The sequence below is a fragment of the Varroa destructor genome, unplaced genomic scaffold (assembly GCF_002443255.2).
Source record: "Varroa destructor unplaced genomic scaffold, Vdes_3.0 BEIS01000001.1, whole genome shotgun sequence".
Taxonomy (NCBI): domain Eukaryota; kingdom Metazoa; phylum Arthropoda; class Arachnida; order Mesostigmata; family Varroidae; genus Varroa; species Varroa destructor.
Window position 1 is genome coordinate 28,566,204 of NW_019211454.1, and position 22,276 is coordinate 28,588,479.

The window sequence follows — 22,276 nt, forward strand, 5'->3', positions numbered from 1 at the left end:
AACGCATTACAAAACGACCAAACTTCAGCCCAATAAATAACAAGGGACAGTATTCGAATGTGGACAAACCGTGATATATATATTTCATATGATTTATGTGTTTGAGTAGACGAAATCGCTGTCGGATACATTATAGATTATTATGGATAGTTCTGCATAGGATTTCTGTATAGGAATAGCATTTCTATTTCCTACTGAAAATATAAACGCGAACGTAACAGGGCCCAAGTTAAGATAACACCTCACAATTTTAGGAGCACTTAACGATTATTGAAAAAAAAAAAGCCTCGTAGGGAATGGTTGAAGAGTTGTTTGATACTATTTAGGTCAAAATTAGGAGTAACAAGAGTCTTTTAGTAAAATTCATAGGAACAAAACAATGCATAACTAATTTCGTTCATAGGAGACCATCGTGAAGACTCAGCAAGTGAGTTTCACGCGTAAGTCACTAAGGTATTTATTATCAGTATCCAAAAAGTAATTGGTCAGATTGAGTATCATTAATTTAAATAGTACTTGGCTTTTGGTACAATCGAGTTGCACAGAATAATCTTGTTACAATGAAAATGATTGCGGCGGGCATCTGCCGTCGGCCATTTGTCCTAATGAAGAGAGAGAACTAGAGCACTGAATTGGACCGATCCAACTTAATGGTGAGATGTACAGTGAGATAAAACATTTAACTATAGGTCACGTTAGGCCATAGGTTGGACATGATCCCAATAAATGGATCAACTGATCGACTTCTAATGTTAATGCTTTTCTTTAGCAATACGATCTGCGAACGGTTCTCTCCAATAACAGCAGTACGTACGCATCACATGATCCACCCACCCTCCCTCCCTCCCCGCAAAAAAACCACAACATCTGTGTTTCTTCAGCTGGACCACAAATACGAAAGCCGCATGTACATATAGTTATGGGCCTAATTTTGGGCACCTTTGTTTAATGGTCTATCACCGCTCTTACACCTAGCTTTTCCTCATCTATTTTTGTTCCAGTGCGTTCACTCTATGCTCGTCTTTTAACTACTCAAGTCGTTGCTTCGCTTTAGTTAACTCCATTGAGCAACATTTTCCATAAATGTTCCATAAAAGTGAAGCTATTGCTTAAGCAACTTCGTCTCGGTTTCCACGTTTCTTTTTCTCTCTTCTAGCCAACAACAGAACGAACACTGCACGAATCGTCACGGCAGTAAATGGGGTGTCGCTGGGGGCTACGCGTTCTGTGCGAAAGTTAGTACGTATTACTCAACGCCCACTGTTTACAATTTTCCTACATCCGAGATGCAAGTCCATTGGACTCACTCTTTGGCATAAGCGCGCAAAAACAAAGAAAACGTAGTGGTTCCGGTGGTTGTTGTCAGAATGCGCGCCTCTCGCATACTTAAAAACCGTACAGCTAGAAAGAAAATCCCTTGGGAAACCCTCGAGACGAACCACGTAGTTGAGTAGAAGACGACAAGAAATGAGAATTAATGAAGAACTCGACTTCGATAACGCGGCGGAACAGAGGATAAGCGCATGAGGCGTTGGAAAGAGATTATAGGGCGCATGGGTCACATAGCGGGGCATTGTAAGAGCTGCTAGGTAAGGTGCTAAAGGAACCAGGTGCTAAAAGGACTACGCAGAGAAAGTAGATTGTGAAATGAATTATACTTCATAATTTTTCCGTCCTCTACCAAATCAACCACTCTGATCCGATTTCGGCCGCAGCTGCTGGGAAATCTCAAACGATATCGGGCGTGTCTGCAGGTGTGTTTAATCATTTAACGTTTACCGTCGTCGTACCCTGATTACCTGTCGGCCTAGACGAGGGACTCTTTCCAAAGATTTTGTACACTGATATACTCCGATAGTCAAAACTAACGACAAAAAAAGAAGAAGTGGGACGGAACGGGACGGTCTTCTTTCGGAGAGAAACAACAAAATCCGCAATCTATCAGCCGTCTTTCTGTTTGCCGCTGGTTGTCGATAACTAACTAAGGAGAACGCAGTTCGGCGACAGCGGATAAGTGAGACGTCCCTCAATAAAAAAAAAGACGTCATATAATTAAGACGCTACACCACGATATCTAGAACTAACCCAGATGTGTACTAGTATTTAATAGCGGAACATTGTATTCTATGCTGCATTAACGGCAATCAAGGTATGCCCAGTCCAACTTCAGCAATCTATACCGTCTCACACAGTAAAATTATTCTATACAGTGGTCGAGTGAGCGAAAAAAAAGATCGTCGCCGAGGTGCACAGCCAAATTTACAAGCCAAAAAAAAAGAAGAAATGGGCGAAGGACGGTAAGTAGAATGGAGTGGTGCTGAGGTACGTAGTGATGAAGGTTACGAAACATAACCAATTGGAAAGCTTTTTACGTTTGCTGCAACTTAGCGTAAGGTGCACCGCTTGCATGAGGCAATAATATGTGTATAAAGAATACTTTATGGGAAATGCCGAATTTTTAGTCACGACCTAAGTAAACCAACGGAAAATTAGGGCCATGCAAGGCCACGAAGATAAAAAATTCACTTATTCAAAGTAGAGCGAGGTTACCGTCGTCACGGCACGGAAGCTGGGCTGTGTAATAGCAACAATTTTCACCACCCTTCATTTTGCCTGTCCTATAATATTGTGTTCAACATTAGACAGTGCATCTGATCAGCTTCTCTATTGTGCAATACCTAGACAAAGTTTGAAATGCATAAGATGGTGAACGTCAGCTCGCATTGTATGCGGAGCCGAAACATATCTATACGCATAAATAGGTGCTAACTTCATTTACGGACACAAACTGGTTTTTCCAAGCACTGGCAGGAAGGCCATTTTGTGATAGGTTTCACTCTAGGAATTAAGGTAAGTAACTGGTGTGCAAAAACAATTGTTTTAAGGCTGAAGAATATTGAATAGGCATACTGCAGTCCTTTAGATCATCTGAAATCAAATTTTGTTGCAAATGGTTAAACTTTCATCTGTTGCTTAGCAATATAAATATACGAATTTTCCGCATGGAAAAAATCACTAATGTAGTGGCTGAGCGCATGTTGAGACACCGAATAGCTCAGTTCCTCATCTATTGTACCGTGTTATTTGGTGTATGTCACGGTAATATCTCGGTTCTCTGGGAAGGTTTGGTCTTCTGAAATTCAATTAATCTAAGAGCTCAAGTCTACAAACCATGTAAAGCATTTAATATTTGCTGCGTATACAGAACAGCGGCCACAACGTAACCCTATTCTTAGATGATTCCTATTTATATATATAATATCAATAAATCAGTACAACTACCTCATATGGGCGTACTTCAAGTGACACGGCTTTCAGGAACAACCACTTTATCCTAACGTAACTGTATGGTGCGAGCTGCGGACAGGAAGCCTTATAGGCTCGTTTTTTGTTCAAATGTTAGTAGTTCTCATTAGAGGGACATGTTAACAGGTGCTCTATGGTCAAGACTGAACGGACTTTACCTGTACAGTATATCGTTTCAACAGGACAATGCCTTCGGCCATTGTGTAATTAAAATCCTGAAGTGATGCGAGCAGAAGTCTGGTGAAGGCTCAATCTACCAGACGCAACCGTGCCATAATTACCTCATCTATGGCACTCGATGCCTTTAAATTTTATCCCGCAGGATTTCTAAAACGTAGGGTCTACGAGACTATGAGATTAACTCCTCTAGAACTAAAAAATTAAGGACGTCTGTCTGACGTCACATGTTACTAATTATGCCCGATTTGTGTAAAATGTTGTAGAAGATTAGATGTTGTACTTCGAGTCGGTGAAAACTCCAAGCTGTTCGCATGGGTATATTTATTGCAGTTTGACACTGATACATTAAAAATGCATGATCTTCTATATATATACACATACAGGGTTCTCATTGCAGGGACGTCTTAAGGATGTTCTACGGTCGAAACTGGATGGACCTAACTTGGACAGTATGTACGATTAAACCCACGTGCGACATAAGGAATACATAGAACTCAAATAAAAAGCTTACCTACCCCATTAAATAACTTCTACCGGATAGAACGTACAACGTGAACCCCAGGCGTAGTAAAAAATGGTCAGAGACATTGTTAACACTAGACTAATGAATTTCGCTATGACGGCAGACCTCTAAGCAAAGATAGAAGGGGGACGAAATACCATTTAGGCGCATGCGCTACAGCGAGATTGTGGTGCCTGTACCAACGCGGTCGAATGGCATTTGCCGCCGTAGCAACTCAAGCGCTGCCAAAGGTGTCCCCCGAGAACCATGAGATTCCATGGCTTTTTTTGCCCTCTCTGCCTGGTTCATTCAGCTGCAGTCACACGCATTCGCTTATATATACGCTTTTTCTCGATTCCTTTTAAACTTATTCTCGGTAATGACATACGCATTCTTTCGACAAACGTACACCACTTGCGCTTTCGTCTTTTCGGTCAAGTATAGCAAAACTAAAGAGCCGATTTCCGACAATCGGCAACGGCCCGATCTTTGCCACGATATTATCTTCCACGCGCGACGTTCCCAGTGCATGCCATACTACGGTCTGCTCTATGCAACTTGCGAAAAAGTCCCGCGCAGAGGGGTGCACAGAAATCACAAATAAAGAGGGGTCGCTTAGGCCGTCGGTAAAAAGTAGGAAATGATGTTTGCTAGTGATTCGATGACCTCTATCAAGTCCTGCGCGGGCCGACTCGTTTGAATGTCAGTTAGGGCTTACAGTGGTAGTATATTTGAAATCGGTGATATTAGTAGAGGCGACGGCAAAGACATAGATGGCCTCGTAGCTGTTGAGGATGATGGGAAACAGGCGACTACTCCCGTCGATTAAACGACTGCCATTCGTGTACAGGATCCTGTGGACATACACATACTCGCGGAACCGTAGTAACTATCCGAAACGTGAGAGTCCAAGCACTTAATGACAGTTTTATGATTTTCAAGAAAAAAAAGTCATTGAAAAAGTTAGTGGACCGAGTTAATAGCTCAACGAATAGCACGCGTATTACATACGCGTAGAGACGAATGCGCAGGCCAGCGACAAGGGGATACAGGAAGAGGAAATGGAGCTAAGGACAAAAATAAGAGGCTAAGTAGGTCGATGAGACGAAATTAATTTTCAATGCGATCGAGAAATGGCTATCCGTATCAAAACGTGTGAGCGTGTGCGTATGTTAGCATGGGTATATATACAAATAAACTAAGGCAGAATTTAAAACTTGTTTTCTATGCTAAAACCTATTGTCATATACATGGTGATGCACGAGCAGGTCTGGTATCCAACACGTGTGCAAAGCAACTGTAAAAAATAAAGGTGACCATAAGCCAAAACGAAAAACAAGCATGAAATGAAACAACACATTATGTGTACAGGTCCTAGGGATAGACAAATTTGAATAAACAAACAAAGTAAGTTGTCGTTATTCTGCCCACTAATTTGTCGGCTAATAACAACATAGCTGCGTTGTGCAAACCTGTTATTATTGTCGTTATATCTAACCAAAAAAAAAACAAGGATGCCGTGCTTTTTTGTAATGTTTATCCTTTTTAATTCCGCAGTTACTAGTCGGCTCCCTAGTTGTTTCTGTCAAGCTCACCCGAAACTTGAGCATGAATTAATGAGTATCTTTTCTAATGACAACAAGTTTTGCACACAAGTTAGAAGTTTAATAACTGATTTTGCAGTGAACTCGAGGTAAAAATTTTATTAATTTGCTACAAGTTGCTTTACCGAATTTGATGTCAGTGACGCTTTATATATTTGCAATTAGTAGTTTTTGATAACTATATACATTTTTACACCATACACCTATGTAAATAGACGTAAATAAACATCTGCGCAGGTCAACAGGTGCATAAAGCATAAACAAATATTTTATATTTCGATATTAACAATCAAATGGTTTTATTACTTTTTATTACATTGATAAAGCCGAACTCAAGCTAAGGAGTTTTCGGCGACACAATCGTTCACTTATTTTTCTTCCATTTAAAATATATCGCCTACAACAATTACGATGGACACAGCAAGAGAAAATTATCGCTAGTCACTTAGTCGCTAGATCACGCTGCAGGAGCAACTGTTGCATACTGGCTGTCCGTAAATATGTTGCAGTTTGAGTTCGCCGTCATCGTTGTATTCAGACCACTTGTTTTTTGCCCGTGGCACCCACTTCTCTGCTAAGTCGGAACCCGTCGCAACGGAACAAAGGCCAGCCTCGCTGACGTATACGGCTCCCGTACTCTAGTAATGGCAATTAGTTATGCAGATATCGCTGGCTGCCTTAATTCTAAATATAAGTTTCTTGCCGAGGATAGCAAATGTGTGGAGGTTCTGAAGCGAAATGAGGTAAAGCAGTTGGCATCCGACAGCCTAGTTTTGACTGCCTCACTGGCTTGGTCGTTTGTTATCTTTCACCCGTTTATCAGGTACATCTGCAGAGGACTTTCTGATGTTATCTCACGCTGACTGCTGTCTATATGCTTCTGAACCTGACTATCAAGTTGCGGATGTCTGGGAGATTAGATCTAGCTGACTGACGCAGGATTGGGAAACACGTATATAGCCGACCGCGACCTATATTAGAGGTTGTACCCATTTAGGCCTTGCGCTTACCGTTACCACTACTGCCGCCTTCATCTAAGACGTCTTTAACAGCTCAGAAGACCGTCAGGAGAAGAGGGTGGAGACTAAACAAAGGCAACGATGAGTGACTTCCCCAAGGCCGTTTTAGCAATTGAACGCAAACGACAGTACCAACATTTTTGGCGGCAACAGGCGAACAGGGCACGCTAACTCCGAACGCTACCGAACCCCAATTGTTTGTTTGCTGAAAAGTTCTCCTTCTGCAATCTGTTTAGTTTGCAAGCCGACCTCATGCGTCCAATGCACAGGGGAATACGGATTGTGTGCAGCGGCAGTAAAGGTGGAAGCGCTACGATCGCGTTGATCCAATTAGAACCTAGACGGCATTTATGGAGCCTGGATCTGTCATTCCCTCTCTGTAGCCAATTTTGTCTCTCTGTCTCATTGTGAATAGGGTGCCCCACACGTGCACCGAAGTATAGGCAGCTCTACTCAAGCTGCCGGCGACTCTTTGTCTAGTAGATGTACTGGCCGATTTCTACTTTGTCATTAGCACCCATAACTCAACAATTTTACGTACATTTATGTACACTCTGCTGTGTTTGTACCCAGCGTGTTCAGCGTGGATGTGTAATACATCTAAGTAAAACGTTCGAATCAAATCAAAACAAAGCATCTCGAGTAATAATCTTATCTCAAGTAATTCATCTATTGAAAACACATATTTTTGCTCACATGTATGCTACATTCAATGCGACCCGAAAGTTTTTTTCACTGTTTGATTTTTTTCTCTCGCTTTCTTATTTCGCATTTGTTAAAGTAGAAGATACACAAGTTATTTGTAATAGAGAGAAGGATGAACTGTGCAATGTACCTGTAGCAGGGACGCTTTAATAGCATTTATATATTTTTGAAATAGTCTTCTACAAACATACTTTAAGTTATAATATTTTAGTGGTATATATCAATGACGCAACTGACTAACGTTTTATTATGTTACTCAGATAATCCTTCATAGTTCCTTCCTGTACCTCTTAAATAGATCATGTGTATTTATGCATCTCTGTAATCGATGAAGCCCAGTCGTTAACCTCTCGCCCTCTATCTGAATCTTCTATCTGAATACAGTTTGTCATCGAACATGTGAAATTATCTCTCATACGAAAAGGTTTAGCAGTTCGAACGACCGAGCTGCTAACGACTTCGTGAAGTTCGAGCTATCTTACCCTGATATCCGACCTAGTTTCCTGTTCTGAAAAAGACAACAAAAGCGATTTTTTTTGTGGGTTCTCGCTTTCGTACTAACCCAATCTCGGGGACGAGTGTGCATTCAATATAAAAAAAAAAATAGCTTTCGCTTGCTGCCCTGCATAGCTCTACATCAGTTTCACCAGTCATTTAACGAATACAGTATTTCAGGTTGTGAATTATATTCTGTGTTGTTTAATGCACACTACTTTTCATATCCTGTCCCATAGCACCGAAAATATTGGGAAGAACTTAACATTGGGTCAGCAAAAAAGTTACCGGCCTGGGAACATAGTTTCAAGCAATCTAATTGCTTCCCGTTCGTTTGGTTGAAATTGAGAGTTGTTTACATCCAGTGCCCTTGTTGCGGTCCGCAGAACGTTTGCTTCATATACCATGGTACGGTTTACCATTGGCCGATGCTGCCATTCGACGGCCATGTTTAAAAGAAGGAGCCTATTCGCACGTTCGCTTTACAAACCTCACCACGCAGTTCTTTGACCGTCCGCTTCGTGACCTTCGTAGCCTCACTTTATCTGCGAGTGAGCCAGTCGTTTCAAATTCCTTGATCAACTGCCTGAGTTCTATATGCGCTAACAAGAAGTGTCATTCGTATTCTGTGCGATGCTCGCTGAGTGTCCCTGCAACAGACTCCCTATTTCAGTAGTAAGCTTTAGGAAAAACGAATGTTCCTCCAAACTATACCGTATTTACCTTCTTGACAGTCTACAAGTGCTTGTTCCTCTAGAAGCACAGAGGAAGGAGGATGCAACCGAGTATTCGCGAGCTTTATAGCTATTGCATTTATTGAGACAGATACTAACGCTATGGTACTATAATATAGCCTAGTAAGAATATAAATAGAAATTACGTTAGGGTTTTTTTATTACAATTGTGTCCCAAATTTGAATCCGCTTTTTTTTTGTAATAATTTGGGTATCTTCTGCTGACCTAACAGGCGCAAAGTGAAGATCCCCCAGCTGTCCAGAGATTTTTAGAAACTATGTGTAGTAACTTTTGGACCAGTTTTGTTTTTACTATGACAGCATAGTTACCATAAGAAGTACGCCAGCATGTTTGGTCCAAGTACTAACGACAATGGAAATATAAGAAAGGATTAGGAAGCGACAATCATTAGCAGCTACGAAAGGCAATTTAGTTATCCTTTTGGAGAAGCCCGAATCGTAGGAACAGATATAAGGAATATAGAAAAAGACAAATTTTGATCTTATTCTTTCAAAAGCTCAGTAGTATTTTCATTTAATCTCACGCATATGAAAAACCTTTTGAAGGGAAAAAACAAGCAATTGCTCATCACTCTTTTCATGTTTGGTCTCGTCAAGAAACCGCTGAATCGACAAACCTATTTCTGGTGTCTGCTGCCCCACCCCTAGAAGATTTCATGAAAACTACGTTTTTCCAAAGCGAAATAGAGCTATTTCTGAAAAATTAGGGGATTCCGCTCCACCTTTTGCTGCTCTCGCCGGGCTTCTGCCCCGTTGTAGCGACAATTGGGAACTCTCGCTGTAGTTCAATGGTGCAAAGTTGTTCTGTTCATTCTTCCACTTTTTCCCACGGTTGTCATAGCAGTTGTTTTTGCACAGACTCCATGGCGCGACTGAGTGCTGCTACCGCTGTGCTGTTCGGCCGTCCGTTCCACGGCCAGGGACTGGTAACGCGATACAGTTAAGGAAGGCAGATGTGTTCCTTTTCTTTTCTTATCGTTCCCTATTCACTCTCCTTTTCTCTCACCAAACAACACCGTGTACCAACAACGTGATCGCCACTCACCACTGGCCGTAGCCAACACGAGACGCAGGCGAGGAAGCGAGAGATTTAGATCAAGAGAGAAAGCGAACGAAACAGGCGATGGGCAGCAGCTGACCGAGGAACTGGCCTACAGAGGGTATGCCAACCCGCTTTTTTCTGCCCCCCGATTATTTCGTGGTTCTTAACTCGTCAGCTAGTAATCGTAGCCTGGCCATTGTGCTTTAGTAAAGTAATTAACGTTATTCGCTGTGGCGACAGCGGGTTCTCCGGCAGAAGCTTGGCAAAAAGGAAACAGGGTAGAAAAAGCGAATAGAGCACACGAGTAAATCGGAACAAAACAAGAATGATAAGCAGGTGGACATTGTCGTTCGAGTTGGATTGCGACGGCCGTAGTACGCGAAGGGCCACAAAAGTGCTCTTTAAAACCACTGGCACAGATACCGCGGGAGACAAGACATGCACAATATACGCGTCTGTGTGAACCGTGTGACTTTTGTACGCCAATCTCACTCTGATAGTAGTAGTAGTGACAGCTATATCTGTAAATTGGGAAGACATTTTGGTAGACCCCCTTTTCTCCCTTTTTTACTCTAGCAGCATTGATTAAATCTTTTGCAGTTGAGATTAGATTCGTAACCATTAACGAAATGCTTTTGCGGTACGAGTGGTAGTAGCAATAGTTTCAGCAGTAGTGGTGGTGGGAATTGAATGACACCAACGATATCGTTGACTGGTTATATTAACTTTGAAGATACAGAGGAAAGACGGATGACTCGGCGGTCCTCTATGACTTTAGACTTGGTGACCTAAGAAACCTCAACAGAGCCTCTTGAGATACATAGTTGTCTGACGTATTTTTTTTTGTGTGTAAGCTGGAGTTGTTAATGTGCATTATTAAGCTAGGTCTGCTCTCTTGCATTTCGCGCGCCCTGCTACAGGCTCGCCTATGATTACACGCAATACCTGAGGGCCGAATATAGATACTTGTCATAGTCGTTACAACGCAACGCAACGTGAGGTTTCTATGCGAAACAATAAATTATAACTAAAATAGCCGCTATTATTCATTAGGATAACATACACCTAAGTATTAAAGAGAGCTTTGGAAGCCTGGTAAGCGTTGCTACCTATTACTTATACTTGTGCAAGATGAGAACCCCATCTGCTTCGAGCTTTTGGATTTGTGTTTGACTACTGCTGGGAATTCGCTTAAACAAACGTAGCATTGACTATTAAAATACCTGCCGGGAATATTACCGTGTTGACCTTCCTTCATATGCAAGTCTCTTGTAATGTTCACCCTTTAATGGCATTGCCAATATTCGACACCCAACGTCTTTGCTAAAGGCTTTCATATTTTTCTCGTCATGTGATGTATGTACCCAAGACGACACACAATGGACTTGTTAATGTCGACAGGCTATTTCGCTGCTCGTTCGTCCTTTATTCATTCACTTTTTGCCGCTGCTTTGTTTGGACATCGTTACTCGCTTTGTTAAAGAGGCCACTGTATTCATTAGCAGGTTACCTGTCCTTACGGTAGGGAGTTATTTTTAAAGTCCGTTATAATTGATCGATTACAGGCTAAATGAAACGTGACCGTGTTGCTTTACACGTAAGCCTTGTCCAGAGGGGCGGTTGAATTCTGTCTGGCGACCTTCAAGTGGTCTCGAAAGATGTAGAAGGAAAGGATCCATAACATCGCATGTCAAGGTTCATTTCACAAGCGATGAGGCCAATAGAGGGTTATACGCTATGTTATATTTTTATATTGAAGTCTTTCATCTTTTGTCTTTACATTCCCGTTTGCTCAGAAAACCCATGTTATTCTTCTTTTTGTTGCTTTTTCATTGAGAAGAGCCCTAACTGAGAGGCTTGGAACTATATATTACAGTGAACAGTTGAATGTCTAGTGGGAGTGGAGGCAGGACTAGTGTAGACTACAGGCGACTGGGCGAAAAAGATTTAAGCCTAGCATGCAGACGCCATCGACAGACAGACTTTCAGCAAGCGCAAGGTCTGCATAGGTTGTTCTAAATAAGTGAATAGTAGCGCCCCCATCTGTTCGAGGACACCCGAGCAGTACTTTGTTCGAGTAAGGTGTGTAGTCTCTTCAATATGGCTTTTCATCTTTTCTATGTCGGCGCTTTTTATTAGGCTGCCCTGCATGCACCTTTGTCGACAAGCCTATTCCTTTCTATCACTGCTAGTCTTTAAAAACCCAGCCAGGAGAATAGCGGCTACATTTTACCCTGGATCTTTTTTTCGTGTTGGATATCTGTGATGCGTATAATCCAACAAGATGCACCGATAATTAGCTGGATCAAACCCTGCGTACCGGGCTGTCAACTTGCTTTCTTGCACGCCTTTGTACTTCCGCAAGCCTTCGATACTACGAAGCTACAATGAAGAGTACGTATGTCTGTGTATTGTACATGCGTTTGTATGTTGGCTCACCGAATTTGCTCCCTGCTCGTCTGTCTTATTCGTATTGAATGGGAACCAAGGGACACTTCCCACCAGAGAAATTCATGACTCTACAACGGGTCATAGTGGACATTACCATTGGGTAAAGAATTGCTGGAAAGCAGGTTTTTGGCCTTCATGAGACAAGAAGGGAGCAGGGGGAGTGGCAGGTTTAAGGGAGCTCGGCTGCAAAAGAGGAGTGTAAGGATAACTGAGATAGAACGGGGGCCAACAGGGAATCCAATAATGGATCGATAGCACCGCCATCTGATACTTCCCCGTCTCATATACGGAAGTATGCTATGTGTATGCTTTTTTACGGCAGCGGCTCTTTTTGCTGCATGCGTATATGTTCGTGTCTGTGTATCGCTGTGTCGTGGTGACGCGCTGTGCTGCCTGCTCTAGAGTTTGTGCTGCACACGTTTACAAAGAGAGCTTCGAGAAGGAAAGAGAAAGAGCATGTGCGATCACGTCGCTACTGTGAGTCCTTACCTGTGTCTTTTTCTGCTTCTGCTGGAGCTACTTCTGCCCATGTGACCTGTACGGCAGTTTTCTTACAAGGGGTTAGACTTGCAGCACTGCCATCGTGGGGGAAAAGCACTGCCATAGAGGAATAGCAGGCGAATGCATCAGAACTCACTATGCAGCACCAAGTTCATGGCTTTCACTCTTGCATTGCTATTGAAATAGAAACGAATTATCAATGTTAATGGTGACCATTGGCTCACACTAGCTTGACCACTAAAGACATCGATATGACACCATCCAACGATTGGAAAAATGTTAAATAGTTCATAGTTTTCTATTATTTCAATACTCATCATCAAGCTTTTATAGATCATTTTATATGAGTATAGAAGAGAAACGACATATTTCAACAAAAGCAAGCGACAGTCGCATGTTCAATGGACCGAACGAAAATGGATAATCTAGACATAGTTCGTACGCTAAAATACGTTACACCGTTTGACACATTAGCGTCATGTTATAGCTAGACCGCTGGGCACGAAGCACTGTTAAATAAGCACAAACAAATTGTTTAAAAGATGCTTAAGAATAAACTAAAGTATGATAATAAGAGATGAACGGACATTTAGAAAATGAAAAAGGCCGATTTCACAAAGTTTGAACTATGTTTACAATTGAGCGCATTCATTCTTATCTATGGCCAAGCATTTAGGAAGCATAAAATCATCCACTGGTAACCGGAAGGAGGTTTAACTGTAAGCATTGTTGAACGGAAATAATCATCAGCGGCACTTCTCGCTTGTGCCTGTATCGACGTTTTGGTATAGATGACTCATGCTACATTATAAAATCAGGTTATAAAATAGAGCGAAAATATGAAATATCTCAGAATTGTTTCTTGTCTGGTACTTGATAACCTAAGAAGCGTCCTAAATACAAGAGCAAAGACTAAATGTTTTCTAAACGACCGAACTACGGGTTTTTGTGAAGACTGTGATGTTGTGTTTTTCTCTGACGCATAGGTGCACGTGTTTTGACGTTTCACGACGAAGTCCTTCGTCCACCGCACATCAAAACACTGTCGACGAATGGCAACGCTCATCTACGGTGGGTTTTGTTGCTCATTCGTTTTCCTTTGCTTACGAATTTAATGGACGTTCCCTCAATAAACTAAGACGAAAAGAGGGGGCGGACGATTTCGACAGCAAGATTGCACGAAAGAGGTTAAACGACTAGGTTAGAGAGTAAGGGAGTTAAGATCCTACAGTGTGTGAGAGAAATAAGATAAGGAGAAAAGGATGACACGGAAATGGACTAAACTACGAAGTAAGTCCTTAATGGAGTTCCATCGCCACTGCCAAAGGCCTCCATCCACCATCGCTACCCCGCTCTCGACGATTGCTTCAAGAATTGGGGAAAGGCGAGAAAATCTCCACCAGTTTCTCTTCTTCCTGCCATCACATCCAAATTTATCGCTCCGAGATCGCCTACAATGACGGCTCTCCCGTGAGGCGAAATGAACGTAAAACCGTTTTTTGCCGTGATAAAGCATTGGTACATCCTCCAGGCTGCAGTCGCTATGGTTAGTGCCGCTATGCCACCTGCCTTGTGATTTTATCAACTATCGTTTAGGTACCACTAGACAATGGAATGGTCCCAGGGAAACGCGAAGCGCCGCCTAGGCTAGATCTTGACAACTATGACGAAAATCATGGCAAAGATGACAGAGATCAAGCGGTGCTGTATCACATTCAGGAATAACACCGCTGAGTCAGACTGTGTGTCTCTCTCTCGCCATATTTGGCCGCCAAAGTTGACAAAATTTTTCTTCCCATTGCTCTACGAACGCTTATATATTCACAAATGTCACATCTACTGTCCGGAAAGGTCCCGAATCCTAAAATAAGCGCGACGCAGTGACCAAACATTCTTTGATAGTACGCACCATGCGTAATGAGCAAACGTATTATTTTGTTTACAGATTGTTGATGGTAATGGTAGTATGAGTTTCACCATAAATATCCATGTACCCTGCCAACTTGATAGGGAAGATGTCGTTATTTTTGGTAAAAAAATTTTAGAATTTCAGGCTAATGCCCATCAGGGTTGATGGGCATTAGAAGATGCATTTAGGTCAGTTCTAGTTGCACACCGCCTACATTCTGCACTCAGTAGGTATTCAAAGTATAACCAGTAGGTCTGCTGCGAACGCTAATTAGAGTTGTTCAATGCGGGTAGCGTTCGCTTTAATGCACAACGCTCATTTAGACTGTGTTTCATTGCTGTTTAATTATACCGCGAAAGCATCAAGCCATAGACCCGAAATATTTTTTTTATGGGGCTCGCTCAGCACTGTTAGAGGTAAAGTACAATTAGACGCGTCTACTCACTTTCGTATTTCTTAACAAGCTTTCACTCCTGCCTTATTTGGCTTACCTAATTAAATGTTACAGGTAAACACCTTCGCGGTCCTTTTTCGTAATTATATACATATATATATACGCAGGCCTACAAATACGCTAAGTAAATCTATTTATCATGAAGACGTCACGCACTTTGGATGTTTTATGATATCGGCTCCGTATATATACTACATTACACGAATAATCAATAGGCGATCCTTGATAGCTGACTGTGTTTTTTTTGCAAAGAAATTTTTTGGCCCTAGCAGTTTTCAGGATGAAAGAGCGTTAACATTACTGGCGCCGCACTGGAAGCAACCGGCAAAAAAAAAAAATAAAATAATGATTACAAAACTCCACTCCATTGTCTATTCTTTTCACGGCTGTAATGCTGCCCCAATGCATCTATGCCGAATGTCTAAGTTCTCAACGTCGAACCTTCTGGGCGTTCCTACTTGTTTCTTTCTTCATTTCCCATCATCATTATACTCTTGTGGAAGCAAAATGCCGGCGTACTTTATGACGCAGCCTTGGCTTCTGCCCCTACATTCCCCTGGACCTCTGTGTAGACCCCATAGTGATTGCGGTTATAGCGATGACGCTGATGATAGTCGTGCCGCTCCTGTTAGTATCTATCATGCTATTTCCTTAAACTGCTTCGACGTGACCATTTGCCATAATGACCAATGGCGGCGAAAAGCCTTCCGCTAGTTTGCACCGTTCCTTTACTGTCCACTTGAGTGGCCTACACAAGGCCCAGAAAGAGAAGTTTGTCGTAGAACGTTATAAATTGAAACGGAAAGACCGAGTTGGAATATGTTTTTGAAAGTCGTCAAGTTTGAGCCATACAAAAATTACTTTTTAATACCGACGGCTAACCAACTCTTCTGGCCTCTGTGATGGTCTCTACTCTCCTCAAAAAGAGGCGCCATCCTCCTACCCTTCAGATACTCGAATGGAGCTTCACTATGGGCAGCTAGCATAACAAAAGAGGAAAACAAAAGAAAAAGAGAATAGGTGAAGCACATTGTTCCCTATATTAACAAGTGAAAAGCAGAATTTTGGGCTAATTTTTCGTTTCAATACCTTTGGGTACAAAAATCTGTAAGTTGAAAACTACGTAGGAATGTAAATACATGTTAATGAAACACATTGGTTATATGCGCGTGGAAGAAACGCGTGATCTGTTGAACTCTTGTTATGTTTATTTATAAAACTCTGAGCATGTTTGTCGCTAGCGCGAAATGTTCAATAGCGTTTTCTATTTGGCGATATTGTGAAAGAGTTGAATACAAGGTCAGTCTAACGGCGAATTGTTAGCTTGACGCAGAGCAACGCTTCCTTGTGAATTAGTGTGAATTAGTATTAATTTTTGCAGATAACTGCGCTCTTTGTCACTGACGGTTTTCCCCTCTGTATGCTTCTAACCCTTCACCGTCACTTCAGCACCCTTCATAGGTCTAACCATGAGCCTCTCTATCTGGAAGCTCGATCGCCTTCCCCGGTCAGTGCGTTTACACTACTCCGATCTCACGCAACCTGTGTTGTGTCAAGGGGCTAAGTGTCGCTTCTAAGTAAGGACGCTCTGTACTTTGAAAAACTTATGTCTAGCCTATTCATTGGTGTACCGCCTGATGGCGCCGTTATACACAATTTTGTACGCTACACCTCCACAACGTACGCAGCCTGTCACAACGTGTAGTAGCGTCAGGTGCATCAGACCATATTATCGCACCCTGTCCTTCGCCAGGCCCCATCATCAGCTTCATTAGCTTATCATCACAAAATAAATAGACGCGTGTCAAAGTGCCAACAGAGCGGACGCTTTTGCCGGTGGCTTCGGCATCGGCGGCGTTTGGTAGATTTACACACAATGTCGAAACCCCTGCACGTAGCTTTCTAAAGGGTTCAGGATGCAGTAAGCAATGGGTTAAGCGTACTGTACGTCCGGCTGTGAAGCAAACTCGGCTGCAGGCTCGTTCTTTGTAGTTGCTGAGCGACAGAAGCATGCAACGGTGGCAGCAGTGAACCATGCGGGAAAGTTGGTAATGGGAGGAAATATACACGTGTATCAAAAGAATGAGGTGCAAGCTACGAATGGAACGGGACGGTAGCAAGCGAGTGAACACGGCGATTTAAAGCCACCGTGTCCTCTCCGCTAGCGGTGCTCCTACTAAAACTTCCGACAAACATAAAAAATTTATTTGACCCCTTCTACTCTTTGTTCCCATCCTCCAGCCGCCTTTTAGCCGGCTCGCTGCTCGGCTAAATCGCGTCGTCGCGAAAAACAACATTCCACTTGTATAGAGAAAAGCAGGAGACGTTGTCTCCCTATAAGTCGCTTAGCCGCTGTAGCCGAAGCGAGCTCGCGTAAGACCTGCGTGGGGATCAGCAGAGATGGGCCAAACGGCTGTATCTAGCAGCGGCCGAGTGCATAACGTAGGAACTGACAGCGCCGCGCTACGGTAGAATGGGACCCGGCGTGAAGGTTTTTGAAGGAAAGGCCGAGAGAGAAGCAGCGCGTAATGCAACGATGAGGTCATGCGGCTGTGAGGCAAGATCAACAGCTTCGAAGGCAGTGCTGCAAGGCTGTACAAGCTGTGTGCAAGGCGACAGCGTAACGCTGTAGCAGAGTGTCGGTATGTGCTACAATAATGAATCAAGCGCCCCAAATTTGCGCTCGTCTTGCAGTTTGCACTTCATCGTCTTCCTGCTCCATTGGCCTTTGTTCCTTTCGGGGTTTTCTTCAGTAGTCTTGTGTATACCATTGTTATTTTTTGTACCCGCAACGTTTTGCACATTTTTGCATATCACCACTTATACACACGTATATTTATAGGTATGTATTTCGGTAATTATAGTTATGGATATGTAGACGATATTCGCTATCGGGTGATTAACAGGATGACTTGGGCAATGTTTAACTTTAACTAGGTTGAACAATTAACGGAGCAACTGGTGATAAGTGGAGTCATTCATATTACTGCATTTTAAAGGATACTGGGGTATAGGTGCAGTCGTCCGACGCCTACCCCCTTCAAAAAAGTTTGTGTGTTCATAATGTTTCGGGTACGTACTCAGAACAGCTGTTGTGCATGACCGCTCTATTTCCGAAATTTTTTATCGGCCGCTTAGTTAGCATGCTAGAACAAGGAATGTGTGAACAGTAGCTACGCATCGTTTACAGACCTAGTTAGACACCCCCCTAATACCCTAAAAAGTTAAATGTGAACTAGATCAGTTTCTGCAACGATGAAGATTTAATTTCAGATGTAGATATTCTATAGCACTGACAACAACTGCAATGTAGGTAGTATTGGTCATTCTACCTGTTCCCCCTGACATAACATAGTTCCCTTCGTTCAATGCTGTATTAGCATTTCGGAGAGTTTTAAAGAATTGCCCAGGAAAAATGTGGGTTTTTTGGGCTTTGCAATTTATTCGCCCACTGGGGGTCATTTGGCGAGCTCGTTTTCAGCGTTAGCAGGCTGCCGAAAAAGACAATTTAGAACGAAAAGCGCTGCCCGCATAGCCCATCCTCAAAGGAGTGCATACAATAGCGTACATACACTAATATAAGTACGAAGCGAAGCAATGACAGACCCAACAGCACTGCTGGCGAAGACAGTGAATTTTCCACTATAGTCTAATCAGAACCTTGGTTAACACAAGACTGCATGATTTTAAGTAAACATCCGCCCGAACGTTAAACTCGCTATTTGCATAATAAATCTATATCCTAGAGAGGAGGTCTATTTAATTGTTTTTCTCTGTAAAGTTGGACGTCAAAGGTTTACTGTCGATTTACAACTCAGTGTTTATGTTGAAAAAAGTGTTTATGCAACCGTTAACATTCTATATGAATTGCATATGCACCAGATGTACATCTCTTGTGATCGCTTTCTGCGTTATTTTGTTAAGGTCCACCAAAACCGCATACTATAACCTATGACACGTAACACCGATAAAGGCCAATTTTTCTGATAAACGCACATTTTACACCTCCAAAGTATGACACGGCCCACACATACGTAACTTCGATTTTTACGTGCTTAATATTTAATGTGGTCAGCTTAAATCCATTGCTTGCTATTTATGTGACTATAACCAGTCGTCAAAAAACTATCCATCTGAAGAAGCACTTCCGTCATTCTTGGTTCTGTACATGCAGGCTGTCGCACATACATTTATAGAGTCGCCTGTATCAAAATATTTAGATTGTTCATTGCGTATGAACTCTACACGCTCTACTATATTAATACTTATTTGCTTTGTACATTGGAACATCCGTAAACCATGAAGTTCTATAACCTCAGTTCGTATCAGGTTCTCGTGACTCGTTCTATGTTTAGACGTACTACAGCATTTATATATATTGGGGTATATATATACAGGATATTTTGTGTAAAGAGTTTCTTATATGACCGTAACTAGATAAAAACAGGTATTTCAAGGTAGGTGTTTTGCGTGTGCTAGGAACGTCGTTTCTGAAGGTCACATCTACTCAATATTGGCACCATCTACGATGGTTACAAGTTTGGTTCTGAGCCTTAGCCCTTCAGCACTGACTTTCAAAATACTGCTCCTTTAAACCGCAAATAATTTTTCAACTGTAACCGTGCCTTAAGCCATATAGACTTGTTAAGGTGCCGCTCAAATACGCAACGTAAAAAAACGTTTCAGCAGAAGAAGCCAAACGTTCCAAGAATGTAAAGGCAAAGCACAAAAGGTATAAAAAAGTTTTACAGAGGCTAACCGTCGGAGCGTATCCGGGTGACCTTGGATTACTCAGAAGCGTCATGACAATAACGCACACCGTCGATTTTGAACAAAACATGCATTTTTTTGGTAGCTCGGTAGGGAGCTCGTGTAGTACACAAACACTGAATAATGGCTGATTTTCGCTGAAATTGCGAAAAAAGCGCTTTATTATCCGCCACAACAGTTCAAAGAAGAAAATGGCGTTCTTTCAGTAATAAGGCTAATGGCGGACAGACGCTGCTACGCCAAAAAGTTCAAGTATTTAGACAAAGTGCTTTGAATATAGATGTTTTTGTATTTTCACCTATTCAAACCTAAATAACTATTGTCCGCTGAGCCATCGTGCAATAGTAGTATATGCAGTCTTTAAAACCACAGTGATGCAGGATGTGCTATACTTTATCGAGGTAGTTAGTTTGCTAACGCTGGAACATATTGCCTGCTGCATGATTGAATTCGGTATACCTTGCAATGGCATTTATTCTGTCTGCCCCATATCTTATAACCAAAAGTGCTTTGCACAGAGTCAAACTTGAGTTAACCACTATTGAAAGAATATTAAGCTGTAAATGGAATTGAGCAACACATACATAGTGCATCAGGTAAACCATATTCAACATCCCAGACGCTGAAAGTAACAGAAGCATGCGTACAGGTGTTAACGAGTACGTGACGCTCTTCAGCCGGAAGCCTCGTGCGATCCGGCGTTCAATAAATGCTCTCATCAAGTACGGAAGGTTCTTCTGCAGTGGGCGATTACCCTTCTAAGATGATCCTGGATCACTTTGGCATATATGCATAGCGCCGAGCTCTCGTTTACAGATTAGATATTGACAGATGATATATAGGATACACAAATTTTTATAATTATTATGTCTGGACAAAAGTTCTAACTAACCGTTAGTAAAGACAAAACATGTTTCATATTAAGCGGACAAAATGTCATTGATATACTGACTTTATGTAGGATGACATGGCTCGAGTTGTTTATGTGTACATTTATGAATCCGTTGCTATGGCAACCATGACCAGTTCAAATATTAGCGTTAGCAAACGGTTACCAAACCGTCTTCACAGACCCGTCGGAGAAGCGACAGATAAGTACAGCAAAAACTAGTTCGGGCAGACTTTTTCTTTAACGAAAACAAGTCTCGCACGCGAATAGTTGATTTCGAAAATTTGTTACACACGATAGAAATAGTCGGAAGCGTTAAAAAACAAATAACATGTTAAAAAAATCACAATAAAGTAACCGTCGACATATAGTACGTTTTATCTCGAGTCAAGTAACGTACGTTGGGGCCAGATGATGGACACGCAGCTTCGAGGCATGAGTTTACCAATAGTCGATTTTGATTAACTTTATAATGCAGTCCTATCAAAGTTAATGATAATGAGAGCCGTTATGAAGTATTTCTATCGTTTTGCTACTTGGTAACGGTTTGGCAAGCCGGAATGTTATGACGAGACCTATTTGATCATTTCAAGCTTCTCTGAATTATGAGACAATGGGGCTTACTTCTTTAGAAGTCTTCGCCTTGAATACCAAATAATCCAACTAACTATACCAACATTGGAAAGGGCTATCGAGCTCACAGTTGCAAATTTTCCTCCCACGAACGAAAAGCTGAATGACCACGAGATACTCCAAAGAAATTCAGAGTGAATCTCATAACAGCCCCAACAACATCGACCATAGAATCGCGCACGCTACTATATCTTGGAGAGCGAACAACTAACTATATTTCTCCTGTTATCATCTGCTTAAGATGGATTAAAAAAACGAAATCGTCTAAACAATATTTCATGTAAAAAAGCGACCACTTCACCGCGAGTAAGACAAAGGATCATAGGTAAATTCAGTTGTTTTGTCGCGTGAAGTTACTAAACCGGCAAACAGTTGCGATAGGCTTTTTTTATATAGATACATTTTTATGAATGACACTTCATTAAAGTTGCTACTTATGGCGCTGTTGCATCCACAACCATCTTGAAAAATGAAAACGTTTCAGAAGCAATCGAAAACTGCCTTTCAGTTTAGATTTACGGCGCAGTCTTTATTCAAAATAAAAAGATATTTGGAGGTAATGGACCATATATGCTGGCTCACCTAAAACCACGAACGTTTTAGTCCCAATACCGCTGCTGACCATTACGATCCCTATTTTCTAAAACGGCGCCGACTAGTTTTGAGATGCGCGAGGGACCAATATCACAGGGACATTGGCCTTCATGCATGTAAAAACAGGACCATCTGCAAATTGTTATAACATATACCTTGCAATCGTTACCGTTTGTAAATTTTTTCTCTTTGCGTATAAACGTCTGTTTGAATGTTTTTTTTTTCTAAACCGAACTTCAATTTGACAGCTTCTCTTTAGACACCGTTATGAAAGCCATGAAGCGCGCGCTCGGCCTCATAATAAGCTGACTTCACATACGTCTCTCCGTAGACGCTCACTTGTTCCCATTGAGCTCAGTTTCATTATATCGCCATTTGTGATTCGGGCATCCCTCGTCTACGAGTTTACGTTTCTAAAGCATTTTCTTGTATCTAAATTTCGTAGTTTTCTGTTAAAGATAACTGCT